General features: G+C 39.1%; 1 long non-coding RNA gene across 3 annotated transcripts in view; it reads right to left on the bottom strand.

Moving 5' to 3' along the window:
• Nucleotides 1–18,237, bottom strand: part of LOC106049564 (uncharacterized) — a 44,197-nt gene that overhangs the window by 10,369 nt on the left and 15,591 nt on the right. The window contains exons 3-4 of one of the 3 annotated variants that reach the window (XR_001214491.3): nucleotides 7,318–7,490; nucleotides 6,056–6,114 (exon numbers count right to left, since the gene is read on the bottom strand). This is a non-coding gene — a long non-coding RNA (uncharacterized lncRNA). Of the gene's footprint in view, nucleotides 1–6,055; nucleotides 6,115–6,611; nucleotides 7,020–7,317; nucleotides 7,491–18,237 lie in introns of those variants that run through there. The other 2 variants (XR_010831268.1, XR_010831267.1) reach the window with 2 other exon arrangements.

Genomic DNA, 18,237 nt, shown 5'->3' with positions numbered 1-18,237 from the left:
AAAGACACTTTTTTTTTTTTTGAAGAATACTCAGGCATATGCAAGAAGAATCTTAGAATGTGTTTCATCTTCTCCTTTTTTTTTATATCACTAGCATGATTAAATTGTACGTGTACTTCCTCAGTCTCCACAAGAATAACTATTTCGTCTCAGTGCCTCCAATACTGCACCAGTGAGGCTGAGTCAGCGGGTGCTTAAAAGGAGCTAGCGAGGTGATACACCTTCCTTCAGTTTTCCCTGGGGTTTGAAGCTGTCAGTCAAACCTGTCCCTGGCTACTGCTGCAGGTTGTGGGAGGTGATGACGGTTTCAAAGTTTGCATGACTTGCACCCATAATAACGCCCCTGCAGTCACTGAAGCATCCTTTGTGCCTGCCTGGAAGGATCAGGAATAACTGGTGGAGGGCAGCCATCAGCACCCTGCGGATGCTGAAGATTTCATCACATTAAGGAGACCTCGCAAGTTGTCTCTGCATGGTACCAGACCCCAGCTGTACAGGGGACATGGAAAGGGGGAGAGCTGAAAGATTAGAGGTTGTCTGGCGATGCTGCTTGTCCCAGATGTACAACATCATGAGAGTGAAGGCCACCGGTCCAAAACGATCTGCCACATTCTGGAGGCAACAGGGAGCTCTGCTACAGAAATGGTTTCTGTGGCTGGCTGTTGTGATGTTAATGCTGGTCACTCTTCCTGTTCCTGCTTGCTGAAGTCTCACCACTACAAGTGCTTCCACACCGTCTCACACTCCTCGACATACATGAAAGTGTGCTCTTCCAATTCCATTTCCAATCCATGGCCAGACAACTGCTCCAATTTGAATGAGATTATTAAAGCATGGCCTAATCCCATGGAGACAGAATACACGGAGAGAACAGAGTCCCCCATCCAGTGGTGTGTGGCTGGTGCACCAAGCTTCCCTTTTGGGTTGTGCTGTGCCCATGGGAGCTGCATCTCCTCTGCCTTCCCAGCATGGTTTCCAAACGTATGGAGCTGGACTGGAAAAACAGCCCTGGTATCCCATCCCATTCCTGGACAAAGCAGGAGTTGCTTTTGTATTCTGACCTGAAGCCATGTGTTTAATTGCTTTCTGTCTTCCACCTTCTTTTGCAAGTTGCTGTTTCTTCAGTGTTGGTCCCTGCCCTTAAAAATTAACTCAGTAAAAAAATCTGTGTACCAGCCATGTTTCCTTTAGCAGTTATTAAAAATCCTACCTTTTCCGGAAAGCTTCATTGCTCAGCTTTGCAAAGGTGCTATGTATTGCTTCTTCCACATTAAAATGACTCTTGCAGATTCTGGCTCACAAAAGAACTGCATTTAGCATCGTATGAGCAGGATTGGGCCATGCTCCAGGTGTTTCCTTTTAAGCTGTGTGTATGCTAAACAGTCAAGCGTTGCGTGCATCTCTGTAGATTATTAACAACAACAAAAAGTGTTTCTATTATTCACTTTAAGCCACTTATTTTACTGAAAGTTCAGGTCTTAATTTTTTTTCTGAGAACTACCCATCTATATGCATTTTTTGTGAATGTCTGTGGTATGCAGAAAGCTACCATGAGATTGGTAATAATTAAAACTAATTGTGGAACTTAATTACAATGGAACAGAAAAAAACATTGATAGTAATATGTGCATTAAAATGCACTATCAGTAGTTGTGTGCATTTAAACACTCGCAAACAGCATCAGTTATTTTTTGCTGCATATGGTTTTACCATCTAAGCAGTTCACATTATGTGTGAATTCATACTAAACAATTTTAAAAGTGCAGTGATAAATACCACTAAATAATTGTACAGGACAAATGGCAGTATAGCTGGTGTCTATGTAACTGGGAAAAAAAAATATCATAATTATCAGTACTGCTTCAGAGCCACATCATATTAATTCAAACGGGAGACTTAAATTGTTTTGCCTTATTTTTGTTTTAGTTGTAGAAATCACAAAACAACTGACTACTTGTTGTTGGAATTCACTCCACTCAATACTCAGCTTTCATAAAGCCCACAGCTCCTCTTCATTCCTGAAGTATCCCAGTGTAAATCAGATGACCCTTGAATGAGCATTTTTTTATTTCATCTTTTTAGTGAATCAGAACATCAGCTGGCAAAGATTGGTAGGTCAACACAAGAATGTGCATAAGTGATAGAAAGTGTATCCTTTGAAAATGTGCTCAACCCCTTCTGTTGTTATTTCAACCCTGTGAGAAGACAGACCTGTACGTCACTTAACCAGTTTACACTCCATTTTATGTTTATGAAATTGAACTGATGGGTGTGGATGGCTGCAGGGTGATTTGTGGTATAGAGCACAAGCAAGGGCCAGGAGCTTGGGTCATGTGGATCTTCCACTGGGACCATCAGTGAGCTTCGTGCACTCAGGGTGCTCCTACCTGGCTCACTGTTCAAAATTGAACAGAGAAACTGCCCCATCTCGGCAAAGCTTTCTGTGTTAGTTAAGAAAAAAGGCAATATGTTTAAAGTAGTACTGTAACTTGCAGTTTTTCATTGATTGGAATTTAGTCTTGGCATGTCTTCACTGACTGGTATATTAAATGTGTGACATGTTTAGCATATACCTCGCATCCTTACATTGTTTTTCTTTCCCGTGGAAAACAACACAACAACACAAACACTCAAGAAAAAAATATATCTCATTTTAGGGCAGTCCTGAGTAGCAATAGAAAGTAAAATTGCTATGATTTTGCTCTTCTTTATCTACTACTTGGCTACAATAAAACATAAAAGAAAGTCAGCCAAGGATCAGATCATCACATTTTAGGTAGTCCCACGTGCTGAGGCATAGGAAATATACCACCATACTGATCAAATAAGTGGAAGTAATGGTACCAAAGGCTAAGTTTTCGTTTGAAAGTTTTGCCAGGAATTGTAAAATAAGAAATTTACTCTTCCTCCTTGCTTCACCCACCTCCAAGAGATTTTTCTATTGCCGAATACCAAGTAGTTTAATTTCTACCTACTGAAAGAAGCTGTCAGGGTATATGGAAGGTCTGTGCCTGTTAATAAGCCTGTGACTGATAAATCCAGCTGTGCCCACTCTGCTTCTGTTATGAGAACAATGCAGGACAGCTTAGGAGCCTTCACCTTTCAAAAAGAAGCATCTTCCTGAGCAACATCAGTTGTTCCTAGACTTCCCAGAGCAAGCCAACTCCCAGCACTCTCCAAGGAGGGGCAAAAAGATTTAAAAATTGCATCCATATCACCACATTAGGGTTCCCCAGGGCTCTCTCATAGATCAAACTCAAAGGCTGTACAACAGTGCTGCCTCAAGCGGGACCCCAAGCATAACCAGAGGCCACCTGTCAAATGACAGACATTTGTCTCCTGCAACAAGAGGCAACTTAAAACAGACACAGACATTTGCAGACTGACTGTCAGTGTCAGGGTGGAAAACTGTAAGGAAACTTTGAGTGTGGGAGGAGGTTGGCCATCGAGCACACAAGTCTATGGCCATTCTTGCTCTTTCCTGTGATCACCATTCAGATACTTTGGTGATGTGTGCTATCAGAAGGACATGTGTTTGCAGAAGCATTAGCAAATAATGAAACTCAGCGTCAGCAACACAGAGATGGCTGTGAGAAGGAGGGGGGCTGGGTTTTACCAATCTTGTCATCTTTCCATTGAGCTCTACCCTCCTTTCCATGAGCAGCACAGGATTAACTACAGCTCACGTTAGTAGCTGTTGCTGTACAATGACATATCACAAAGAAAACTGAGCCCTTTATCTTCGCATCAGACTCCTATTTTACTTTATTCTGTGATGTAGCAGAGATTTTGCGTAGCCTATATTATAAAGCTAATATTTAAACTATTTATTCTATCAGTTCTCAGAGCCTTGAAAATCTGCAGTGAACAGTCAGCAACAGCAAAATACAGCATTTTTTACTTGCTTTGCACAAATGAGGTTTGCATTAAAGACGGAAGCAGGGTGAGATTTGTTAAAATGTCTGGGTCCAGCTGCAAGCAGCTTTGTAAGTGGGGCTCTGCATTACACTTTAGACAGTTCTCTGCTATGGGTAATGGCACTAAAAGGAAGAAGGCTCTGCACTTGCTACATCCCTTCTGCCAAAGTACAGTTAGCTCCTCCCGAGGCTGTTTCAGCCTACAATATATGAGTAGGAACATTTGTGTAGACCTCACTGAATATTCATTTAGATGGCTGAGATTTATTTCACTCTTTCCTGATGCATTCAGAAATTATTCTAGTCTACCAGTCAGCAGAGGGCTACATCAGCCCTAACCATAGATGTTAACACGCGAGCATCTGATAACCCCAAAATTTCCTTAATAAAGTTCTTTCAAGTAACAGGCAGCATTCAGTGTTGAAAAGAAGCATAAAAATAATTATCCTGAGCCTGATTACATTGCTGAATAGAAGTATGCAGGGCAAGTGTGGATCTACACAGAAAAAGTTTTAAAAAATTTCCACATCTTGTAACTCTAGGGTGACTCCTCAAGTTTATGGCCCTCACATAGCTGTCACAGCATTGATTCAGACTGAAGGATTCAGGGAATTTCAAAGCTCTTCACTTCTGCCTGCTCTCAGAGAGGTCAATGGTACATGAAATACTGTGCCAACACGACAATGTGACTTATGGCAGCACCTGCACACCACAAAGGAGAATCTGTATCTTGTTCTATGGGGACAAGCACCAAATATTGAAAAAAGACCCATCTCCATGTCTGATCTGTCAAATACTCAGTGATGAACAGGGTCATATAATAAAAACAGGGTCATATAATAAAAATGTATTCACCAGAGAAAGCCCAGAGTCAGTGAAATGTTCCAAACAGGTAACACAGTTCAATCGTCCTTTTTGAACTGCAAAATGTATTTCAGAATTTGTTACGATGCCTCTGGTTTCCAAGTTCAGGAAAGGGTCCTGCTTTAACTGAAGCCATCTCACACAATACATTTTCCTAAGTGTTGCCAAGATTTGAATCACATAATTGGTTCTTACAACTCTTTTTTTTTTTTTATTGACCTCAGCAGATGATTCCACCTCTCTGACGGCTGTTGTAACAAGAATAAGAAACAGCATTCAATCCTGCTCTAAGAGTGCAATCTGGTGGTTCTTTTCATGTGCCAAAGAACAAATGTTCCCTCTGATATTTGTAAGCTCACCAGGTAAAAGGAACTGTTATAAATATATTGTATACTTTACTAGACTAGATGTTAAAATCTAATCTAGAAACGTCTACATTAAAACTAACTTTGGTTTGAGCTATAGCTTCTCCTTTAAAAAGATAGCCAGATCTTAGGACATCAAAAGAAGGAAAACCCAGTTTTTCTCCAGGCATTTTTATTTCAATGGCTAATTGCTCTTAAAAGTAAATATTAAAACTCATAATTAGCTTTCTTGATTACTCAGAATAATTTGACGCTCCTGCTATTCATTTTTCATGTTGCTTTTAATAAGCAATAGGCAGGGGGCTGGGGAGGGGAAGCAATCTACTTTTTCTGCAGGGGTGAGGAATGGAAATGAGAAAAACCCAGGGAAACACATATCCACCACTGAACGGCAAAATTTTCACAATATGAAAATCTAGAGAGTTCCATTGAGCTCACTAATTGTACCAATGAAGATTAGTTGATAACCAGATTTTCTTTTTAATGCTTAAATTTTTCATGTTAACTTATTCAGGTTTCTGCAATTTCCTATCAACAGACTAAATATCTGAGCAGAGTCTAAAAAAGAAAGCTTGCAGCTTTTCTGACAATAATTTTTTGACTTGCAGAAATACTCTCCCAGGAATCATTTACGTTCTCTACAGGTAGAAATTTTACATTTAGATCTATGAAGGACTCTAGTTCTAGCATACAGAATACAGATGCACACACAAGATACATTCATAACCATACTTAAATTCTGCTTACAGAACTCTGAAAACACAGATTAGAACTTGAGGGATATGACTTCATAGGTTTTAAATCTTATACTATCAAACAGTAATTCACTCTCTCAAACAAAGCTATATAATTAAGTCGTGCACCACTGTAGAATCTGAAGGCTGTGGGGAGGCTGAAAATAATATTTACCTCTCTACAGCAGGAAGCCAATGGAGTAGTGGGGAAGGGATCAGCAGCTTTGTCACTTACTGAAACAGAGGTATCTGTGATAATTAGTGGTTGTATATTCTCCAGCTTGAGCAGTCTTTTACATAGCAGTGTTAAAAAAAAAAAAAATAATAATAATCATGCTTTTATTTAATATATGTCTGCATATGCAGTTAACATCAGAGGAATGTTTTAGTATGTGTTAGACAGAATACAGACAATACCATCACATTTTCAAAATAGGAATAAAATTCTAGCAGAAGCATAAGCAATAGATACCAAGATATCTGTTGTTCCTGATGTGGCCTGTCTTTGCAGGGCACAAATGGGCAGAAAATGGAAAGTTTGGTTCCATTGAGCTGGTGGTATATTCATGTTGTGCATCTCAGGGTGACATGACATTGCAAAAAAAGTAATGTACTTTAATGCCAATTGACATAGTTCAGGCTTAAGTCCAGATTTGTACAAGCAGTTACTAACACTTTTTCACCTATATTTTTTGGTGGTTATAGGAGAGAATATCTTCTACCCATATTAACTTAAAAGCTCACTAGCAAGGACAGATGCTTGATGCTCAGATTTATGGGCTGTTTGTCACCTGAAACAGAGGATTTGATAATTAGAGCCAGCATCTTCAGAATGCCCAGCCACCTGCTGTGAAAGCCTCACGTTTGCTGCTCAGCTTCTATCCAAGCTCTCTCACAGTCTCTGGAAGGGCAACCTGGCAGCAGTGGCAATGTTTGTCTCTACCTGCCATCAGGTTTCCAGTGCTATCTAGGGGAATTGAGAGGTGAGTTTGCTAACATCAGTCACTCCTCGGATTCACATGGCAGGCAACAGTTTGTCAATTGTCAGAAACACTTGTCAAAAGAGGCACTCATTCCCTGGATACATCTCTTTCATGATGCATAGGTTCCTTTTTTGTTTCTGAATGCAGAGCCTCAGGCTTCAAATGAAAACAATAAAGCAATAAATCAGCTTTTTTCCCCAGTGAAGCAGTTATTTTGTGTAATTCACCTCCAAACTGTGGAAACAGCCTTTTTGGAGGCAACTTATCATACCAACATGTATGTGTTTGTGTTAGGCTGAAGAAATAGAAATACTTCAGTGGAAAGTAGACTAATACTACAAGCAAGAGTGGAGGATATCGCGTGAAATATTTTTGCCAGAACCTATAGAATAGGTAGTGTTTTCTTAATGAGTTTAAAAGCTAAAGTTGAAATCACTAGATAAATAATTCCTACCTTGTATGGTTTAGTAGAAGATATTATGCACCCCTAGCTTTGGACATCAGCAACAAGACAGCTGCTACACCACAGCAACACAGCAATCATGAAGACTGAGAAGTCCTTGACAGAATACAGGAAGACTCGCAATGCCACCCTTTGTTTGCTGACTTCTTGGATGTCACAAATCCCTGGAACAAAAACAAACAAACAAACAAAATTTACCTTCCTATAAATGGTAACACAGAGGAACTATTTTTTTTGACTTAACAGTGAGTTACATTTCTACAGTAACTATGCAGAAATAATCTTGAATAAGAGCCATAATTTCCAAAAAATATGTAAGAATAGGTGATAGCAATATTTCATTACTAGAAATGGAATCTGCTAAATAAGAATTTCCATCACTATCTTACAATACACAGCAGAAAATACCCCCCTTTCTCTCTAGGGGGAATACACATATTTAATTCTCTTAATTTCTAGGAATATCAAGTTTCTTTACCTAAAACCATCTACCTTCAAAACAAATTTTAATGGCTGGAAGCACGGCACATGGGAAATAAAGAAACATAAGTGGAAAGTTTTAGAAAAAGCTGTTGAATCTCTTATCATCAGTTTTCTGCAAATGTGTCTGCAGAAAGCAACATGTATCCTTCATTTTAAACCTAATCATCTGCTGTATACACCATGGGGGTGGAGGACAAACCAAGTGTGCAAGGGAAAGGAAATTCAGCAAGTCCCTGAATGCTAGAATAACATCTCTGCATGAAGCTATCACTGGTTGGGTAGGAAGAACCTGGGTCACAAGCCTTGGTTGAACAGGCTATAGGGTGATGCCCACAAATATGTGTACACATTCTACATGGTAAACGTTTTGTACAGATACATGATTGGATTAAAAAACAGCTATCTTTTAATTCTTTTGGTTTATGGGATACAAGAATGACCAAAATACCTGTAGTCAAAGACACATAACTCACAACTACTTTGTCTTGTGAATGTTTGCTTCATCAACAAGTGTTTTGAGTAGTTTAGTTGCATAGATGCAAAACATTTCTTTTTCTAGATCTAGACTTTTGAAGCTATGATATCTATATTAAGAGTATTAAGTTCTCAGTAAAGACCACATAATTACTTCTACTGGAACATGAGCTTAAGCAGCTTTTAATGAATGGCTATTCTCTAAGCTAGCTTTCCAATATCTAGATCTAACTGCTGCAGTTCAAAAACAGTTTAAACAGATAGGATGCTAAGTTACGATACTTTTCACTATGTGTTTCTTCTGTGTACTGATTTTCACCCCTCTAGATAAGAATGCATTTTAATTTCACATTCTCTTAGCTATTATCATAATATCTAGAATATTATGGATCAAGTTGTGATTATAGTGTGAAATTTCACATCTCCCTTGTGTACCAATTTGAAAATGAGGCAGAATGTTAGCATAAGACTGCATGGCAATTGCACAAACATTTCACACTGAAAACAGTTTCATGCAAAAAATGAAATGAATGCAAAGTCTCCTTAAGAAAGCTTTACAGTTTGCTATCTTCTGTAGTCATTTTGCACCAAGCGGAGCAGTTAAAATCCAGTTCATGCAAACTCATGAAATTCACTCTCTCTTACATGCTCCTTTTCTGCTCAGCGAAAGAAGCTCTTTTCTGTTCATAGCATTTTTAGATTTACCTCTGCACTGCTGCCTCAGTCATTTTTCACCACAAAACAAACAGAAGGAAGGAATAGGACAGGTATACATTCTGAAAGAGGGAGAGAAAAAAGGGGAAGGAAGGAAGGAAGGAAGGAAGGAAGGAAGGAAGGAAGGAAGGAAGGGAGGGAGGGAGGGAGGGAGGGAGGGAGGGAGGGAGGGAAGAAGGAAAAGAGTAAGCCCTGGATCCAACCCCAAAGACTTCTCTCTCGCCTGAATCGGAAACCTGTGCAAATCTCTCAGCTACATTGATTCAAAGCATCTGAGGTTTATTTTATTAGAGACATGGGCTAGCAATTCAGGGACAATTTTAGCTTAAGGAGATAGGAGAAAATGTTCCAAGAACAAAATGTTTTGTGCCCTCAAATTGGATTTAACTAATATGTTTGCTGCAAAATAGAAGAGGAAGAAGAGAAGACTTTTGGAAAGGATTAAAGTTTTCAGACCACTTAACTTGGAGAAAACACATTTATTTTATTAACAAAAGATGGTTAAAAAGGCTGAAAGTGAAGGTCTTTATCCCAAGTAAAAGAAATGTTTGATGTTGGTCAATGTTTTTATTCTTAATTTTGTCTGGACTTTTGAACATGTGTCATTTTTTCTAAGGGGTCAATACTAAAATCAAAATAGAAATCAGTAAGAGAGAAAGGAATCAGATATTACAGAAAGTTGTGGGGGTGAGGGTTAGAATCTCATTACCCTAATACCTGGGTGTATTGCAAAAATTAATTAATTTTCATTGCACTCTTTGTGAGATGAGTGGATGATATTATCTCTGTCATACAGAAAAGGAACTGAAGCCCAGGCAAGAGGAAAAGACACTATCACTGTAGGGACGTCATTTGATAGACATAGCACATGATTTTTCAGAGCACACAGCTTCACATAGCACTTAGTATACCTAATGCACAACCTTTAAACACTAGTTTTGGTTAAAAACAAAACAAAACAGTATAACACAATTAGCTCCTGTAAATAGTTCTTTTCAGAGCATTCTCACACAAGGGTATGAATTAACGGTTAACAAATGGCTTTGCCTCATTCTCAAAATAAAATAAGATTGTACAAATCCCTCCATAGTTTCTGTAATGTCTGAGATTATGAAGCACTCGCAGGACAAATCATTATAAGAGCAGACACAAACTTTTGTAAATCAAATAGTCTGTATGTGAATTTACACTGAGTGATCTGTTTTCACCATCCTCTAGCCTCCATTTCCCAAAATCTAGATTTAATATTAATGATATAACAGGAGCTAATTACTGAATAGTCAAGTGCGTACTAGAGTTACATGCAGTTGGTCTTGTCTGATTCCTGAAAAGATGTCTAAAAAGAGACCAGTGTGATTAACTGGCATTTGGCATACGCCATTCTAAAAGGAATTGGCAGGAAATGCCATTGATAGATCAGTCAATAATCATTTAATCCTTCTTAACAAATCCTTTTTGGCAACTTAAAGGAAGTTTGGATAGAGGTTAAAAAAGTGATCTAAACTCTGCTCTTAGGTATTGTCTATCTTTCCTTTTCATTAACTTTCATGTTTTAACTTTCTAAATCCAGTGGCTTTTAATTAAATCTACCATTATTTTGCATACCTCCACACTATATTAAAGCATTTGCTCAGATACATTAGTAACCATTTTGGGGATTCTGCACACTCGGAGTGTCTCAAGAGCAGATGAATTAACTGAACACAGGCAGTAAGAGAACAGCTTCTGAAGAAATTTGGGCAGGCTCCTGTGCAGCTGTAGATCACTCACATATAGAGGTTGCAGTTTCTGTATAACGAAGAATTTCACAAAATTCCTGTAACCTTTAGTATTAACAGACGTTGAATAGCAGTTTGCATGTCACTTCAACATCTTCTTCCAACTCAGTACAAATCACCAGGAGTGTAGGGGATATATTCTTCACTACAGGAGCAATGTCCAACATACTGTGAATGTGAGTTGGCCAATCTGCTCTTAACCTGCATATGTGGTGCGCTGAGAGTTTTCCTGTGTTTTGTCATTCTTGTTGTTTTGATTTGTTTCTTTTTCTTCTCTAGTAGTTTCCTGAAGAGATTGGTGGCTCTGATAAGCTCCAAAAGTATCAGAGAACTTTGGAAAAAAAAAAAGTATGGAAATAACTAAATAGTTAAGAAAAAGACACCTGAAGGTTCATAGATGATTTTCACCTGAGAAGATGAACACACTTGTGGCTAAGACAGTGGTAGCGTACAAGGTCTGGGAAGCGCTGTCAAGTTCCCCAGAGGAGCCAGCAGCAGGCCCAAGATCCAGCTGTTATGCTACTTCTCAGGAAGGGCTGAAGCTGAGGGAAAGACACCTCAAAACTCCCACTAAAACAATCCCCTTGCCTTCAGTGCATTTTCAGTATCATGTCCCACATGCTCTATCACAAAATATAGCCGAATTGAAAGCATTAGGTAGGAGCCACTTGCTCTGTGCAATGGACACACGTTTGCAGAACCAGATGAAATGAGCCCATGTGGGGTTATTGTGGGACATAAGGTTCAGAGGGAGTTGCTTTCACTTTCCCAACAAACCATGGATTGAAAGAAAGCTCAGCCCTCATAATAATCCCTGAATTTAAAAAAAGCCTTAATCTGTATTCACAAAGAAATCACTTATGCACACACCATTGACAGGACAAAATGCAAAGTTGCGTTTAACTCAGGCCAGCTGCACATTTTTCTTTTCATTCTTCAGGCTCTACAAATAAACTTCAACATATCCAGGAAAAATAATGTATCATACGGGTTGGTATAAAATCAAGTCAAGGATTTTCAGCGTGTAGAAAACACACCTGGCACGTGACTGAGATCCTTCAGCAGCATAAAATGAAATATTGCAATGCTTGCAAGGACCCGTATTTAACACATGACCAATCACTGTGGATTGTTCTAGGTGACAGGCAGGAAATTATGCATCCAGTGCACTGGGACTGCTACCACAATTGAAGCGAGCAGATGGGTTAAGGGCTGGGCAGCTAGTGGAAATGCAGCCAGCCAGCACGTGAATGTCTTTAGGAAGAATTTGTGCTCCATGGGCTGCAGACCCCAGCCAGGGCCACGAGCAGGTCTGTGCCTGCGTGGAGAAACAAGTGTGTGAAGAAATAATCCCTTAGGATTAAGGTTAAACCTAAAGAATCTGATTCCAAAGAACAAAAACAATGACTCACGTTCCTGAAGCCTTACCACAAATTCGATGTGTTTTGGGCTCCTTTTTACAGTGATTATTAAATACATGCATTTATTAATGAAGATGTATTTGATTGACAGGAGCAGTGTCTTTCTAGACTCAGAAGGAAATGCATAGTTTCCCATTGCAGATAACAAGATAACATGATTTGTCCTGGGTATTTTTCTGTTACCACAGCCCAGACACACAGGATGTGAGAATAATTAATATTTTTCTAAAGAATATTTTTTTCTAAAGATTTTTTTTTCTAAAGAATATTTTTCTTCTATTACACATCTACATCTACACAGATGTTTTTTCTCTTTTTTAAGTGCTGAGGCTGGCTTAAGACCCTTTGGTTGAGACTCAACAGCTCACAGAGAGCATTGGAGTGACATTTCTATCTCATTCTCAGATCTGGTTCATCATGAGCCCAAGGCAACAAAAGCCCAACAAGCACTGTGAGACAATGAGATATGGGAAAATATCATTGTCAACCATTTAATTTTCAGTCAACTGCAGTCCCCAAAGACAAGATGGAACATATAGTTTTTTTCATCTGTGACCTGGCCACTTCTATCCTTGGTTGCAATCTATCAGCTACTCTTATCAGTCTAGGATATTTGTTCTTTGACTCCAAAATAAAATATTCTTGCATCTAATTCCACACAGGTACACTTTTTCTTCTTAATTTCAGAACAAGGAAAGTAGTAGCTACACTGTACACAATACAAGTCTTGGAATTGCTATGTAAGCTGTTACAAAAATTAATGTATTCAAGTCTCTGCAAACATCCTTCTTCCTTAATCCTCCTTTCTGGATTGGCAAATCTTCTTTTCCTTGGTGAATCAACCTCTCTCATGGAATATGTAACTTTAATTACATTTTGCTATACATAATCCAAGCTATCCAGTGTCATATGTGACAACACAGATAGAAATCAGTTTTGTAGCTAGGATGGTGGTAAAGCCAAAGGAAGGCTGTCAGGAATGAAAATAAATAAATAAATAATAAAAAAGCTGTCTGTTGTTTTCTGTATTTTACAAGATTTAAGTGTTGTAGGTAAAAACGAAATAAAAAATTACAACGTTGTTTTATATTTTACTTACATGACTGCTAACTTGATAATGAAAAAGAGCAGCAAGAAGAAAAACAGACTTCAAAATTACTGTGCAACTGTGAAACCTGCTATAAAATTATGTTCACTTTCTCTGTAGATTTTTACAAATCACTTATCTCATTCTTTAATTCTCAGGCAGTAATACTTTTTTCTTTGAGTCTGCACAACATACTTCACAACCAGGTCCACAGCTGCCTGGGCCTTTCAGTGGCACGGAAAAAAACCAGTTTAAAACTAGTGTTGTGAAAGAAAAAACACTCTTCATAGGTATTACTATAGCAGTCATACACCAGGGCTAACCTGAATATATGAGAAAACAAATGGTCTCTAAGGGCTGCAGTAGTAATCAAAGGAATTGCCTGGGTTGGATAGGGAATCAAAAGCAGTGATGTATATAAAGTGATGGCCCACTGCCCATACAGACAGAACACGATACTTGAAAGTTGCTTTTACATCTATTAAGATGATGGAAGACTGCTATCCCAGACGAGATAAATTTCTGGAATACCACTTGGGAACAAGCAGCATCTGGATTTATCTTGTCTTTTGCCTCATGTATACCCTCCTTTGAGCAAGTCAGGGGTGCCTTGATTTTTGGAGAGTCTAACTTACTCCACCTTGAAATAATTAAATAATTACTATATATAGTCACCAAAAAATCATCCCCTTTGGAGGTACTGCAAGATGGACAGAGAGAAAAATCAAGATATCTTTAATAACTAAATAATTTTCAAGAATGTTAGCCAAATGTTTTTAAATGCAAAGCCATATTACAAGTATTTTGACAATGCCAGGAATTTTCAGATCTGCCTTGGTTCCTATATGCCATTAAAACATTTGATGGGCAGCCCGTTAAATATGATCCTCTTGTTATGCTGTCTGTTGCTTTATTTCTGCCTTAGATAATTAAGTAAGAAATTTCATTTTTTTCCTGTCTTTACTAAATTAGACTTTGCTCACATTAATCTGCTCCATATGGTCATTAACTGAGTTATATTTCATACGCAGGATAATAAGATGGGATTTATTGTAGACATCCCACAATTCCAGATGTGGCTCCGCGGTCATGGGTTGAAAAAGTCAATTTGCCTTTCTACCCCCACTTCGCTCCGGTGTCAGATAATGCTTCTTAGTAGCCAAATAATATGCCAGTGCAGTCTGACAAAGAGCACAGAAGAATGCACACCATAAATGACAAATGAATAAAACTGGTGGTTTTCTCTGATGAAAAACAAAACAAAAAATCTCTAAGCTTATTTTCAGCGATGGAGAAGCAAATACAATACAAGTGAACAATAGGTATGGATGGAAGGATCTCAAATTTCCCAGTTCTAAACAAATTATCTTAATTAGACAAGTCATTCTTCTCTCTTCATCTCTCTCTTTTTTTTTTTTTTTTCCCTGCAATTATTCTGCTTAGCAGTGAATACTATGCTCTGTGTGCTATGGAGTAACGAAAAAGAGCAGCTGTGTGTCTATGGTTCCTCAACAATTGAGGAAATAGGCAAATATACTTTTTTTTTTTCTTTTGCAATCATACACTTCTGATACAAGTGGTGGATTTTAGGCATTCAGCCCAGTGGATGTCAAGAATGTTACAGTGATTAAATATTTTCTTGTCACATCTGTTTAGAGGCAATATATAACTAAAAAAGTCTAGGTCATATTAACTTATTAGCCACCCTGTCAAGATATACTAACTTATGTAAGACTAAGATCCATGCTGGAGACAGAAAGTAAAGGAGAGATGTGGGAGCTGTTAATGATAGCTCCAAGAGGAAATCTTGTATCCACAAATAGAGGTCCCCTGTCCCTCCCCATTTCCCCTCTTACTCACCCCCATCCCTAGTCCCAATCCCCTTGTCACTGCAATGTCCCAGCTAGCATGCAAGTGGAGTTTTAGAAAACAAAATGCAAGGGAAAAAAATTCACAGTGAGAGGACTAAGCAAATATTGATCCTGTTATAACTGGCATGCAGCTATATCACATTTTACAGTACTCTCTGGAAAAAATTAAGAGAGAAAGACACATTTCTGATAAGAGTCAAAAGAGTGTGGGAGCTCTGAGTTAGGGTCTTTTGTCATTCATATAGATAATTTCTCCAAAACTGTTTTTATATGGAGTACATACTATAAGCTATTCTATATAAGGCTGAGGTCTATCAACAATGCAAAACAAAATTCTTGTTTGTTCCTGATGGCTATAAAATGTTGAATAGCATATGCCATTAAAACATTTAATTTGTTTAGGAATGGGAGCTGGAAGTATACTCCTCAGGACAACTCAGTTCATGCATTAAGCATGCATCATGCATGACCTGTCTGTATTCTAGGTTGTCCTGCTAAACATGACGCTCTGTGAATAACGAATACAAGTATTAAGTATCAGGTTCACAGTGTTTTCGAATTTGGGGAGGGGGCTTTTATTTATTTTGAGCATCTTTTCTCTGCAGGATCCCCACATTAGAGGAGGTGAGTGAGAATTTGTTCCAGTGAAAAGGAGAAAACTCCAGGTTCGATGAGCTTTTGTCTCTGGTCCTTATTTCCAAGTGGCAACATGGAAACATTTAAAAGAGATAGAGTATGTCAGGGAGAAGGTTATCATGTTTCCTATGTCTTCTTCAAGGTCCATGGATTTATAAAGAAAATGCTGGATGACTCCTTGTTTTCTGTGATACGTATACCCACAGATCAGGTAAACCTGTGCATGGTAATGCCTTCCTGGGAGGGGGCTCCTGCAATCAAATGCCTGATAGAAATCAGTGTAGCATCATCCCATCAGTTTGTGTGTCCAATCTTTGTATATTTGTCATTAATCTCATCCTCCATGTTGCGTTTTTACCTCATCAGAGGTCAAAGCCTCTTGCAGTCTTCTCTCAGCTTAACCTACAGTCTAACACATTTGTGAAGGTGAACTCTTGTGCCTGAAGAGCCTTGATCTATATAGAGGGATGGACTGGATTTAATGACTACAAGCTCTGCCTTCTTATTAAATTGTATAGAACCCTGCACATATTTTGAATCTTTGGGGTCTTGTCATAGAAAAGTATTCACTAAGACATTATAGAAGAGAGTAAATGCTTTGGAATGGGTAAGTTTTCCTTTTCACAAGAGTAGGAACCAGCATTTGCCTACTTGGTTTTTAGCCAGCAATGTGGCTGAGTAGAACTCTGTATAAGTAGAACATTTAGAAATCTTTGCCAGAGATAAATATTTAAGTAGGAGATGCTGACGCGAATCCAGCTGATACAGCTGTGGGTTTTCTTCCATTCAAGTTGATGGGGTTTATCTTTGTTCTTTTGTGATTTGTTCCTCTCCAGCTACCAATCTGAGAAACTGGGAGGTTTAAACATGATGAGGGCTCTAGGGAAATAAGCAATAGAGTTGTTTTTGCCATTCCTGCTGGGACTACTTCAGTGTTTTTACTCTAATCCTAGTGCTTTGGTAACATAAATAGAGATTATGTGTAAGAGTACAAAAGATGTTAAGCTACAGACTTTCCTTCCCCTTGTGAGCACAGACTGGCAACACCCTGGCCATGAATCTTCCAGATGTAGGAAATCAGGGGAGCATAAAGGAGGTTTCTTTTGGGTGATGTTGGCTGGGTTTCTTTTGAACTACAGTCACTCAGGTAAATAGCAAAGAATTAGCAATGCCTGAGGGAGCAATCTGCAGGGAGGCTTTAGCAGCTGCAGCTCTGCATCTGGTGCATTATGCAGCACCCAACAGCAGGATTCAATAAAAGCATATTGTAAGAACAAAACATGACTGTGCATTTACTGTAAAGGACGTGAAATAGTAGGGTGCAAAACAGCAGACCCCAGGGCTCAGACCTGCATAGCTGAAGGAAGAGAGCAGGCCTGCTTTCCACCCATTGGTAGCAAAGCTAGCAAGGCCTTCTTGTCACACTGAAACTAATGCCAGTTTTGTAGTTTTACTTGGATGAGAAATAGATGTTTAATAGGAGAAACTTGTGTAGTAATATGTAATATACCTCCAAACACAGCATACCAAAAATAGTGTGAGGGTACTGAAATACTAGGGAATTCCTTCTTTCCTCCTTTCAGCATAAATGAGTGGTCACAGAATCACAGAATGTTAGGGATTGGAAGGGACTTTGAAAGATCATCTAGTCCAATGCCCCTGCTGGAGCAGGAACACCCAGATCAGGTCACACAGGAACACATCCAGGCAGGTTTTGAATGTCTCCAGAGAAGGAGACTCCACAGCCTCTCTGGGCAGCCTGTTCCAGTGTCCTTCCACCCTCACTGTGAAAAAGTTTTGTCTCATATTTAAGCAGAACCTCCTAAGTTCCAGTTGGCACCCATTGCCCCTTGTCCTATCATTAGATGTCACTGAGAAGAGCCTGGCTCCGTCCTCCTGACACTAGCCCTTTACATATTTATAAACATTAATAAGGTCACCCCTCAGTCTCCTCTTCTCCAAGCTAAAGAGACTCAACACCCTCAGCCTTTCCTCATACAGGAGATGCTCTGCTCCCTTAATCATCCTCATGGCTCTGCACTGGACTCTCTCAAGCAGTTCCCTGTCCTTCTTGAACTGAGGGGCCCAGAACTGGATGCAATATTCTAGATGTGGTCTCACCTGGGCAGAGTAGAGGGGAAGGAGAACCTCTCTTGACCTGCTAACCACACCCGTTCTGATACACCCCAGGATGTCATCGGCCTTCTTGACCACAAGGGCACAGTGCTGGCTCTTGTTCATCCTGCTGTCCACCAGGACCCACAGGTCCTCTTCTGTACCCTCATCTCCACAGTTCTTGATTTATAATGTGAACTAAATATTGGCACTTAAAATTAATTGAGTTCACATTTTGTCAACAGTGAAAGCAGCTTGTCCCCAAGGCTGATGTGCTGTGGACCTCTCTAAAGTAAAATAGCTTGAAGAGTGAGGAAATTCCTCACGGGAAC

Source organism: Anser cygnoides, chromosome 4, assembly GCF_040182565.1.
Source record: "Anser cygnoides isolate HZ-2024a breed goose chromosome 4, Taihu_goose_T2T_genome, whole genome shotgun sequence".
In the NCBI taxonomy this organism is placed as follows: Eukaryota; Metazoa; Chordata; class Aves; order Anseriformes; family Anatidae; genus Anser; species Anser cygnoides.
This window is presented reverse-complemented; position numbering and strand designations above follow the sequence as displayed.